The sequence below is a fragment of the Callorhinus ursinus genome, unplaced genomic scaffold (genome assembly GCF_003265705.2).
Source record: "Callorhinus ursinus isolate GAN/ISIS: 27379988/994484 unplaced genomic scaffold, GSC_fseal_2.0 scaffold26, whole genome shotgun sequence".
NCBI lineage: Eukaryota > Metazoa > Chordata > Mammalia > Carnivora > Otariidae > Callorhinus > Callorhinus ursinus.
In genome coordinates, this window is record NW_027397088.1 from 9,259,868 (window position 1) to 9,272,985 (window position 13,118).

The 13,118-nt window shown below is 34.8% G+C and overlaps 2 pseudogenes; both read left to right on the forward strand.

Annotated features, from left to right (window-relative positions):
• LOC112838266 (elongation factor 1-alpha 1-like) overlaps positions 1–13,118 on the forward strand; it is a 141,309-nt pseudogene that overhangs the window by 66,380 nt on the left and 61,811 nt on the right.
• Positions 6,711–8,146, forward strand: LOC112838385 (L-lactate dehydrogenase A chain pseudogene; annotated as a pseudogene).

Here is a 13,118-nt window from a genome sequence, read left to right on the forward strand (position 1 = left end):
GGAAAAAAAATTGTGCCTCAATTAACCAAATACAGAAGTGCTATTTTATTAAATAAAATTTCCTTTACTGGTACAATTTTGAGTTACATTTTTAAAGTTACACCTATTACTTAAGGGACGCCTGGGTGGCTTAGTCAGTTAAGCGTCTGCCTTCAGCTCAGGTCATGATCCCAGGGTCCTGGGATCGAGTCCCGCATCGGGCTCCCTGCTCAGCGGGGAGTCTGCCTCTCCCTCTCCCCCTGCTGCTCCCCCTGCTTGTGCTGTCTCTCTCTCTCTCTCTGACAAATAAATACATAAAATCTTAAAAAAAAATAAAGTTACACTTATTACTTAAAAATTATTATATATCTTGTAGTTCATTCCATGACTATATTGATCAACTTTAGGCCAGTACCACATTACCTTTATTACCACAGCTTCATACTGCATTTATTAATTTTCTAGGATACTCTTTTTAGGTTACTTTTTTCAGGGTACTCTTCTTTTTCAAGACATTTTTTCCCCACTTTTACACACCATTCTCTCAAGTGAGACTTAGAATCATTTTGTCAAGCTTCTATCCTGTTTCTCCAACCCCATCAAAATTCCTGTTGGGAGTTGGAATACATTTAATTGAATTAAGCCTAAAAATGAACTTGGTTTATGGTGAACAAACTCTGTAAATTTACTAACAATTATTGAATTGTACACTTAAAATGGGTCCGTTTTTTGGTATTGAAATTATACTTCAGTAGAGCTGTTTTATAAAAATGAGTTTTTTTATGCAGAAACATTTTATCTTTAAGCCTTCTTTATGTATTTTTTAAAGAATTATTTATTCATTTAAATCGGGGAGGGGCAGAGTGAGAGGGAGAGAGAGAACCTCAAGCAGACTCCTTGTTGAGTGCTGAGCGCTGAGCCTGACATGGGGCTGGATCCCAGGACCTCAAGATCATGACCTGAGCCAAAATCAGGGGTCAGACACTCAACTGACTGAGCCACCTATGTGCCCCAACCTTCTTTATATTTTTAATGATGTTAGTGGTCTTCACTTCCAGCAGGTTCTATCTGTTAACCATTTTTATTTTTTTTTAAGTAGTCTCAAGTGAGATACTGTGATTAAGTCCAGGGGCTGTAAAATCTGAAGAGTAGAATGAATAATGTGGCATCCATGTGATAGCCTGCTAAGGGGATAAAATGGCAGTAGAATCACTAGACAGTGTTTTTTCTGCAGGTGTCCCCATCACCAATGTCTTCAGGGCTGAGCAGTTCATGTGGATGTGCACAATATCTTGGGGGGAGACAAGAGAGCATGGGAAAAGCTCTGGACACTAAAAACTGGGTCCCACCCATGGAGCCATACCAATTTAGATTTTTTGAAGAACATAGTGATAGCCAGTCAAACCACTCCTGTCACCTAAGTTCAGCCCACTGGCCTCTGATTTATAACCTTGTTTTATGGTCACCTGAAATTCATATTGAGTTGCCTACCTTGAGAATTCATCAGCAACATGACCATAAAGGGAACAAAAATTCATCATAACACATGGTAACTGCTGAATTAGAGGGAGCTGGCATTTCTCCATAGTCTCCTCTAACCCAGAGATGACTTTTTAAGGAAAAAAAAATACCATTGGGTATCTGGGAGAGCTACTGTGTATGAGAGAAGTCATGGGGTTCTATGCCAGTCCACTGAGTCCTTTTCTGTGCCTGGTTCTAGGCACCTATGATTCTTGTGCTGCTGCTTGTTCTTCACCAATTTTCCTACAACATCCATAAGGACCTACTTGAAAGACTTAATTCATACTCTAAATTGAAGTTAGAAAATGATCAAGATGTTTTTAAAATTTATTTTTAATTGAAATATAATTGACACAAATGTTATATTAATTTCAGGTGTACAACATAGAGACAACTCTATACATTATTCTGTGCTCACCACAAGTTAGCTACCATCCGTTACCATACAAAACTATTATAATACCATCAGCTATTCCCTACGCTGCCCCTTTTATCTCTGTGACTTATTCGTTCCATTAGTGAAAGCCTGTATCTCCCACTCTCATTCACCCATTTTGCCCATTCCCCTGCTCTGGCAACCATCAGTTTGTCCTCTGTATTATGGGTCTGCTTCTGCTTTTTTGTTTGTTTTGTTTTTTTGATTCTACATATAAATGAAATCATATGGTATTTATCTTTCTCTGTCTGACTTGTTTCACTTAACATAACACCCTCTCGGTACATTCATGTTGGAAATGGCAAGATCTCATCCTTCTTTATAGCTGAGTAATATTCCATTATATATATAAATATAAAAATATGCTATACATTATGTAATACAATTTATAATAAATAAGTATATAAACCACAGAAGATGATCAAGATTTAAAATTCATTACTTGACTCCTTATAATTATCAAAATATATTTCTTCCTGTTAATATGTGGGTAGCAAATCTTGTGCAATGCTTAATAATGTAATCTTATATCATAGGCTTTTTGGTTAAAAATTATATATATATATATAATTTTATAATTAATTAACATGCTTATTTTAGTAAATTATAAAAGGCCAATTATATTTTTACAACACAATTTCTGTATTTTTATATTTTAATTGACATGTAAGTCTTTTTCTTACCCAAAGACTCTTGCCCAATGGCTCACTGAAGGAACGAATATGAATTCATTCATATGGATTTGTGTTAGGTTGGTTCTGATTAGAAGGGGCTTATATCTTAAAATGATACATAACCTCACCAAATTAAAACACTACTATTTAGTACATTAATTTAATCTTTGACAATTAAAAATCTCAGCCTTGTCTTACAGTGTTTGAGAAGACATTTTGTTTACATAATATTTAGGATTGCCCAGTAAATTATATTCTCTTAATGTAATATGTTCTTTAATATTTTTCAAATTGTGAATGTCTTTATTTTTAAGTTTTATTTCAAAATATTGTATATGTTATACAAATGGAAAAGTGGTGACCAGTATCACTAAATTTTATAAGTAATACTTATCTTCTTACAAAAAATTCATACAGCTTAATATATATTATTATAAACTGTAAATGTTAATATTAATATATTATTATTATATATTATTATCTTTATAATTGATCCAGTTGATCTAATTACTTGAATTTTATGTTTCTCTTAAAATAGGTCTCCTTCAGGGTCACAATAGTCTTAAGCTTCTTTTTTATTTTATTATATAAGACATTTCATAAAATTGGTTTTAATTAATGACACCATTAACCAAAATCTTCTCTGAATTATTTAAATCTTTAAATTACTTAAGTTATGGTAAAATTAAATTTAAGGCTTTAAACTTTATTTGGGGATTCACCTTCTACCAAAAATTCTCCTTCCCTGATACTATTATAATTATACCTCAGTCTGTATTTTATCACAGTTTTCCTAACAGATGAATAATTATCAACTAATGATCTCCTGTGTTAAATTTCATAACCATGACAAGCTTCCAGAAGGTGAATTGCTGAGAAATTTAAGAAGGCTTGACCAAACTTATAGACAAGTTGCTTACCAAAGGTTACATTGACAAAAAACCTTGTGCTGTTGCCTTTAATGGGCAGAGTGCAAACCATTGTTCTAATAACACACACTTTTCAACATAGAGAACGAAGAAGGCATCATCATCATCATCAACCACTCCCACCCCACATCTTTACATTGACCACCATTTAAAAACTCAAAACAGGAACTCTACAATTTAATGAAATGTTGAACAAGTTTCCCATCCAAGTCCTCTATTATCTACTAAGACACAAAGGTATCCTAGCCCCAATAAGTAGTAGTCTTTGCTATCAACATCTTGATGGCATTTTTTTGTAAATAAAGAGACTTTCTTCCAAAGTACTTACAGGCTCTAAATTAGCTGTTAACTGTAGCACAGCTATTTTTTCCTCTTCTTCAGAGTTAAAGTTTACTCCTTAAATCAAAAATAAAGAATTCTAAATCACAAAGGACTTGGCATATTTTAGAATGTAAGGAGACAGACAGCACCATAATTAATTTCTAAAAGATATAACAAATATTCTCATAGGTTAGTTTGAATCAATGAAAGCTTCTAGGACAGAAAAATTTATTGTTTTTGAAACTACTAAATATGAATTCTGAGTATTTTCCATTTGCTGTAACTATTTGTCAAAATTTGATAAAGTGAACTTTGCCCTCAAGTAGTCGATAGCTAGAGCATAAGCAAGAAGTCTGCTGTTACAGCTGATGGGAGTTTTAATTAGGATGGAGAATAGATGTCTAGGGTTGGGGATAAACTTTCCCTCCAGTAGCAGTCTAAAGAAATAATATTGGATTGCTAAGATATTACTGTCATTACCATTTTCAAGGGGGAAAAGAGTGAGAAAACTCAAGGAAGCAAGCATTAAAACATCTGTCCTCCCTTATAGCTGATGAAATCCAAAAAGTTCTGGACCAACAACAATGCAAAATAGTAAGTCACTCTTTCTGAATTACAAGGAGATTATAGGTCACAACAAGCAATAACATTAATTTGTAAGATGTACACACAAAACACAAATAGAATGAGTGTGTTCATAAGCATCCTTAATGATTTTCATCAATTGACTGATATTGAATTTAGTGTCTGATGCCTTGAGAGAGTCTTCCAGTTTTAGAAATAATAATTTCTAACATTTATTCTTGGGCACCATGATAAGTATTTTATATATATTGTTCAACTCTTACATACTCTCTTTTTGGAGTTGGGGAAATTAAGCTTAGAGAGATTAAATAACAGCTATTGGGTGGTAGAGGTTGGATTCAAATCTAACTCTATTTACTCTTGATATCAGAGGGATACTAAAATTAGATACTTACTTCTGATGAATTTGGAGTAACATGGGCTTCTTATCTGTAAAATCTTGCTAACCTACCAAGAGAAAAAAAAAAAAACCCTGAGATAAAGTATGTGAAAGAATAATGTCAGACTTTGGACATAAGGCAGAGCAGGGCAGTGATTCCTGAGAGAAGGGGGACAAAAGAAGGTAAGAGCTGTAATTGCCCTGGTGTACTACTTAGGGAGAGCCTCTAGGTCACAACACAGAAAGGGAGCAGAGACAGTGGTCAGACTTGGTGCTGTCTCAGCTGAAGGGTCCACACTGGGAATATGGAGAAGCAAGAGCAGCCAAAGTTAGCAAAGACTACCAGGTTGAAGAAAGCTGCAGAGAGAAAGAGATGCAGACATTTTCACAGCCTTCCTCTCTAGAGTACAACTGCTTTATCCATGCAAAGAACCCATCTGAGGCCAGGCAAAGAACCACCTGAAAAGGTTAGAGGCAACGATCTCCAGCATTTACACAGGGTCAGTAACAGGGCCTGTTCCCACCAGCCAGAGTGATAAAAATAAAAACAAAAACAAAACTCTAGTTGATAGGACATCTTCAGTCGGAACAATTAGTCCTAGACTAAATGCTACCTGCATCTCACCTTACAAAGCTTAAGGTATGCCTCAAAAAGATCAAACTGGTTACAAGTAAACTGATTGTATTCCAAATAAATTTCAAGGTTATTTATAGGAATACAAAATATCCAACATCCAACAAAGTAAAATTTATAATATATGGTATTCAATCAAAAATTATCAAGCAAGCCAACAAGCAATAAAATGTGACTCATAATGAGGAGAAAAATTAATCAGTAGAAAGAAACAGACAAAGGAATTAAGTGGGTGATAGAGTTAGCAGACATGGACATTCAAAGTTATTATAATATACTTTATATATTCAGGAAGTTAAAGAAAGGTGCGTCATGTTAAATAGAGTCATAAATATATGAAAAAGTAAAATCAAACTTCTAGAGATGAAAGCTGCAGTGTCTAACATTAAAAATACACTTGACGGGATGAACAGCAGAGTACATCCTGCAGATGATTACTGAGCGTCTCCATTTCTGTTGAGCAGCTCTGTTGTGTCCAGTTTGAATGTCAATTGGACATAGAGTTCTGTCGCTATAAATTTAACACTGGAAAATATTTTTCAAATAAAAGAAATAAGAAAAACAAGCAGAGAAAAAGCTCCATACATGTGCAAAGGATAAAAGGTGAGAAGGATAGTGTATTTCTTATAAGAAACAATGCAAGCCAGAGGACAATATAGCAATATATTGAAATTACTGAAAGAAAGAAATGATTATTTCAGAGCTCTCTATCCAATGAAAATATTATTCCAGAAAAGACGATGAAATATTTTCTTTTTCAGATATGATAAAGCTAAAAGAGTTCATCAGCAATAGACCCACACTATAAGAAATGTTAGTCTTTCAGGAGAAAGAATATAATACTAGATGAAAATACACAGATACATACAAAATACTTTGTTTTGTTTTGTTTATTTTAAAGATATTTGACTGTTTAAAGCCAAAGTGATGATGTATCAGGGAGTTTACAACATGTAGAAGTACAATTTTGATAAAAATAGCACTAGGGCTGGGAGAGGGTTGAAAAGGAAACAAGCTACTGTAAAATTCTTACATTGTTCCTGAAGCATTATAATATTACTTGAAAGTAGACCAATAAGTTAAAGATGTATACTATAGACACTGAATCAAACATTAAAAAATCAAAACTAAGATTTATGTTTAATAAACTAACAAAAGGTATAAAATGGAAACTATTAAGAAGCCAATTAATCGGCCGAGTCCGGATTCAACCTCGCGCGCCGCTGACGCCCGCCCAACGTGCACTCCTGATTCCTTTTGGTTCTAAGTCCAAAATGGCAACTCTCAAAGATCAGCTGATTCAGAATCTTCTTAAGGAAGAACATACCTCCCAGAATAAGATCACAGTTGTTGGGGTTGGTGCTGTTGGCATGGCTTGTGCCATCAGTATCTTAATGAAGGACTTGGCAGATGAACTTGCTCTTGTTGATGTCATGGAAGACATACTGAAGGGAGAGATGATGGATCTCCAGCACGGCAGCCTTTTCCTTAGAACACCAAAAATTGTCTCTGGCAAAGATTGTAATGTGACTGCAAACTCCAAGCTGGTTATTATCACAGCTGGGGCACGTCAGCAAGAGGGAGAAAGCCGTCTTAATTTGGTCCAGCGTAACGTGAACATCTTCAAGTTCATCATTCCTAATATCATAAAATATAGCCCAAACTGCAAGTTGCTTGTCGTTTCCAATCCAGTGGATATCTTGACCTAGGTGGCTTGGAAGGTAAGTGGCTTTCCCCAAAACCGTGTTATTGGAAGTGGTTGCAATCTGGATTCAGCCCGGTTCCATTACCTAATGGGGGAAAGACTGGGAGTTCACCCATTAAGCTGTCACAGGTGGGTCCTTGGGGAGCATGAGACTCCAGTGTGCCTGTATGGAGTGGAGTGAACGTTGCTGGTGTCTCTCTGAAGAATCTGCACCCTCACTTAGGCACTGATGCAGATAAGGAACAGTGGAAAGAGGTTCACAAACAGGTGGTTGACAGTGCCTATGAGGTGATCAAACTGAAAGGCTACACCTCCTGGGCCATTGTACTGTCTGTGGCAGGTCTGGCCGAAAGTATAATGAAGAATCTTAGGCGGGTGCATCCAATTTCCACCATGATTAAGGGTCTCTATGGAATTAAAGATGATGTCTTCCTTAGTGTCCCTTGCATCTTGGGACAGAATGGAATTTCAGATGTTGTGAAGGTGACTCTGACTTCTGAGGAGGAGGCCCGTTTGAAGAAGAGTGCAGATACACTTTGGGGATCCAAAAGGAGCTGCAGTTTTAAAGTTTTCTAATGTACCACTTCACTGTCTAGACTATAGCAGGATTTTAGTTGGAGGTTGAGTATATTGTCCTTATTATCTGATCTGTTACTCAAGTAATATTAAAATGGCCTAAGAAAAAACGTCAGTTTCCTAAAGTTCCAAATAGGAATGGTTCACCAAACCCTGCAGCTGTATCCTGGTACTGGATGATACCTGTCTTTGTAGCCCTAAATTGGTTAACGTAAGTTAGCCCCACCGTCTCAGAGGCTCCACTGCCAGAACTGAGGTTGCTCTGCACACCAGATGTGTGTTTACTGTGTGTTCTGTCACTTTGGGTTCCTTCCCCCAACACCCGACATGCCTAGTCCATCTTTTCCAGTCAGTCACGTTCTGGGATCCAATGTATAAATTCAATATTGCATGTATTGTGCATAACTGTCCTAAAGGATCTTACTTTGTGTACTATGTATGTCAGAATATAGTGTACATGGTCATATAACGTAAAAAGACAATGCAGCCAACTAAGTGTCATACCAACTAAAATACCAAATAAATTTTGAACGGTGAAAAAAAACCACCAATTAATCAAAAAAAAGTTAGGAAAAAGAGAACAAAGAGCAGATGAATCAAATAAAAAACAAATAGCAAGATTATAGTTTTAAACTCAAGAATATAAATGATCATGATAAATATAAATGGTCACCATATTAAAAGATGAGATTGGCAATTTGGATTAAAACAAAAAGGCAAGGGGTGCCTGGGTGGCTCAGGCGTTAAGCGTCTGCCTCGGCTCAGGTCATCTCAGGGTCCTGGGATAGAGCCCCGCATCGGGCTCCCTGCTCAGCGGGAAGCCTGCTTCTCCCTCTCCCACTCCCCCTGCTTGTGTTCCCTCTCTCGCTGTCTCTCTCTCTCTCTCTCTTTCAAATAAATAAATAAATAAAATATTTTAAACAACAACAACAAAACCCAAAAAGGCAAGACCCAACTATATGTTGTCTACAAGAAATAAATTAAAGAAAAAAGGTGGAAAAGATATATCATGGTATGACTAATTGGAAGACTGGAGTAGCTATACTAATCTAATACAAAGTAGATTTCTTTTTTAAAAGAAAGATTTGTTTATTTATTTGAGAGAGAGAGCGAGTGCATGAGCTGGGGGAGGGGCAAAGGGAGAGGGAGAGGGAGAGAGAATCTCAAGCAGACTCCCTATTGAGCATGGAGCCCAACATGGGCTGGATCTTACAACCCTGCGATCATGACCTAATTTTAGTATACGTGCTGCCAAAGCGAGCACGCGATCATGACCTAAGCCAAAACCAAGAGTCATATGCTCAACTGACTGAGCCACCCAGGTGCCCCTCATACAAAGTAGATTTCTGAATGCATAATCCTAAATGTTTATGCCCTGAATAACAGAGTAAATCAGATAAGTGAAGAAAAAAGTTATAAAAGAGCAAGAAGAAACAGAAAAATCCACAATTAGATTCAGAGATTTTAACACCCTTTCTCAATAATTATAGAGATGGAATGACAATTAGATGGACAATTTATGGGGCATGGAATACTTGAACAATACAATCAACCAATTTGATCTTACACTTACAGAACACCACACCCAACAAGAGCGGAATACACAATGTATTTAGTACATTGATCAAAACAGACCACATTTTAGACTGTAAAATAAGTTTCATTAAATTTAAAAGAATTCAACTCTTTTAAAGTATGTTTTATGAAAATAGAATTAAATTAGAAATCAATAACCAAAAGGATTCTAGAAAATTCCTGAAATTTGTAAACTAAATAATATAATTCTACATAGTCCATGGGTCAAAGACAAAATCAAAAGTAAAATTAGGATGAAAGTAAAAACACAACATACCAAATTTTGTGGGATAAAGCTAAAACAGTGCTTAGAGAAAAATTTATATCCATAAATGCCCATTAGAGACATCACATAATAAAAAATAAATAAATAAATAAATAAATAAATAAATAAATAAATAAAATAAAAATAAAAAAAAGAAAAGAAAAGTCAAAATCATTGATCTCTGCTTCTGTCTTCAGAGACTAGAAGTGCAAACTAAAACCAGTGTTTGCAGATGTAAGGAAATAATAAACATGTGGGCAGAATTCAATAAAATAAAAAAACCAAAAGAGCAAATCAATGAGACCAAAAGCTGCTTCTCCGAGTAGGTAAAAAAAAAAAAAACAGACTGATTAGAAAAGGGAGAACACCAATTATCAATATTAGGAGTTATCCAGCTGACAGATATAGATCTACTTATGTTTTAAAAAATGAAAGAATATTATGAACAATTTTATGCCAAAAACCTGACAATTTAGAGTAAATTGACAACTTTCTTGAAAAACATAAACCAACAAAATCACTCTAGAATAGATATCTAGAATAACCTTATGTATATAAAATAAATTGAATTTGTAGTTTAAAATCTTTTCACAAAGAGAGCTTCAGGCTGAGTTAATTTCACTAGGGAATTTTACAATTTTTAAAGAAGAAATAATAACAAGTCTATACAAACACTTCTAGAAAACTCAACAGGATAGAGCACTCAACAATTCATTCTATGAGAGAAGGATTAGCTAGATATCAAAACCAGAAGAAGATATTAGAAGAAAAAAATATAGACCAATAATCTTCATAAACATAGATGCAAAAATAACAAAAATTTTCTCAGAGAATCTATCAGTATTTTTAAAAAAGTGAGAATACAATATGACCAAGTAGTGTTGATCCTAGGAATACAAGGGTGGTTTAACAATGGAAAATCAACCAACATAAGTCATCATAGTCACATACCAAAGCAAAACAAAACATCTGATCATCTCAATAGACACTGGAAAAGCCACTAACAAAATTAAATATTTATTTTTGATAACAATTCTCAGCAAACTATAAATAAAAGGGAAATTTCTCAACCTGATAAAGGAATCTAATAAAAACCTACAGCTAACACATAGATCAATGAAATAGAATAGAAAATCCAGAAATAAACCCATAATTATACAGTCAATTAATCTTTGACAAAGCATATCCAAGAATATCCAATGGGAAAAAGACAGTCTCTTTGACAAATAGTGCTGGGAAAACAGCAACATACAAAAGACTGAGACTGGATCACTTTCTTGAACTATACACAAAAATAAATCCAAAATGGATTAAAGGGGCACCTGGGTGGCTCAGTCGTTAAGAGTCTGCCTTCAGCTAGGTCATGATCCCTGGGTCCTGGGTTTGAGCCCCGCATTGGGCTCCCAGCTCGGGAAGGCTGCTTCTCCCTCTCTCACTCCCCTGCTTGTGTTCCCTCTCTCGCTGTGTCTCTCTCTGTCAAATAAATAAATAAAATCTTAAAAAAATGGATTAAAGACCTAAATGTGGAACCTGAAACCGTTAAAATCCTAGAAGAGAACACAGGCAGTAACCGTAACTTCTTTGACATCAGCCATAGCAACTTCTTTCTAGATATATCTCCTGAGGCAAGGGAAACAAAAGCAAAACTTTTGTTTTGCTTCCATACAGTGGGACTTCATCAAAATGAAAACTTCCACACAGTGAAGGAAATAAACAACACAACTAAAAGGCAAGCTATGGAATAAGAGAAGATATTTACAAATGACGTATCTGAGAAAGGGCTAGCATCCAAAATCTATAAAGAATTGATAGAACTCAACATCCCTTCCTAAAATAATCCAGTTAAAAATTGGCAGAAGATAGACATTTCTCCAAAGAAGACATACAGACACATGAAAAGATGCTCCTTATCATTTACCATTAGGGAAATGCAAACCAAAACTACAATGAGATATCCTCATACTTGTCAAAATGGGTAAAATCAACAACATAAGAAACAACAGATTTTGGCGAGGATGTGGAGAAAGGGGAACCCTCATGCAATGTTGGTGGGAATGCAAACTGGTGCAGTCATTCTGGAAAACAGTATGGAGTTTCCTCAAAAAGTTAAAAATAGAAGTACCTTATGATCTAGCAACTGCACTACTGCGTATTCCCCCAAAGAATACAAGAATACGAATTCAAAGGGATATATACACCCTTATGTTTATCAGCAGCATTATTTACAATAGTCAAGATATAAAAGCGGCCCATGCCCATTGATTGGTGAATGGATAAAGAAGATGTGGTGTATATACACAATGAGAGATTATTTAGCTGTGAAAAAGAATGAAATCCTGCCATTTGCAATGATATGGATGAAGCTAAAGAGTATAATGCTAAGCAAAATGTCAGTCAGAGAAAGACGAATATCATATGATTTCACCAATTTGTGGAATTTAAGAAAGAAAACAAACAAGCAAGGGGGAAAAAACAATATCTATATATGTATATATCTATATCTATATCTATATCTATATCTATATCTATATCTATATCTATATCTATATCTATATACAGAGAGAAAGGGAGAGAGAGAGAGAGAGGGAGAAACCAAGAAAAAGACTCTTAACTATAGAGAACAAACTACTGGTTACCAGAGGGGAGGTGGGTGGGGGGATGGGTTAAATAGGTGATGGGGATTAAGGAGTGCACATGTTGTAATGAGCACAGGATGGTGTATAGAAGTGTTGAATCACTATCTGAAACTAGTATATCTGAAACTAGTATAACACTATGATAACTGGAATTAAAATAAAAACTTAAAGTAAATGATAAATAAATAAATAAATAAATAAATAAGGAAATAAACTGTACAGCTAATATCATTCTTAATGATTAAAATCTATAAGACTTTCCCCTAAGATCAAGATAAAAATATCCTTTTACCATCTCCATTCAGCATAGCACTGTAGGTTCCTGCATTGCTATAAAGAAGGCAAAATAAAGACATCAAAATTGGAATGGAAGGAATCAATGCTATTAGTATTAACAGACAACAGAACTGTCTATGTGGAAAATCCTTCAGAATCTACAGAAAATTTTCTAGAAACAAAAAGTGAGGTTAACAGTGTTGTAGGATACAGGTCAATAATAAAAATTTAGTTTTATTTTTATACACTAGCAGTGAGCAATTGGAAGTTGAAATTAAAATAATACCATTTTAAAAAGCATCAAAAATGAAATATTTAAAGTTTCACAACAAATGTGTAAGACACACAACAAGCTATCAAACATTGTTGATACAAGTTTTAAAAACAAAAGACATGGGAAAACTAAGAATAATTTTCTTGGTTAGGAAAACTCAGTATTCTTAAGATGACACTTTCTTTAAATTGATCTACAGATTCAATTAAATCTCAATTAAAATCCTAACTGGCATCTTGATAGAATTAAGCTTATTTTTAAATTCATATAGAAACAAAAATGACCTAGAATAGCTACAGATAACTACAAAAAGATAGAACAAAGTTTGAGGATTTACAGTATCTGCTTTTAGA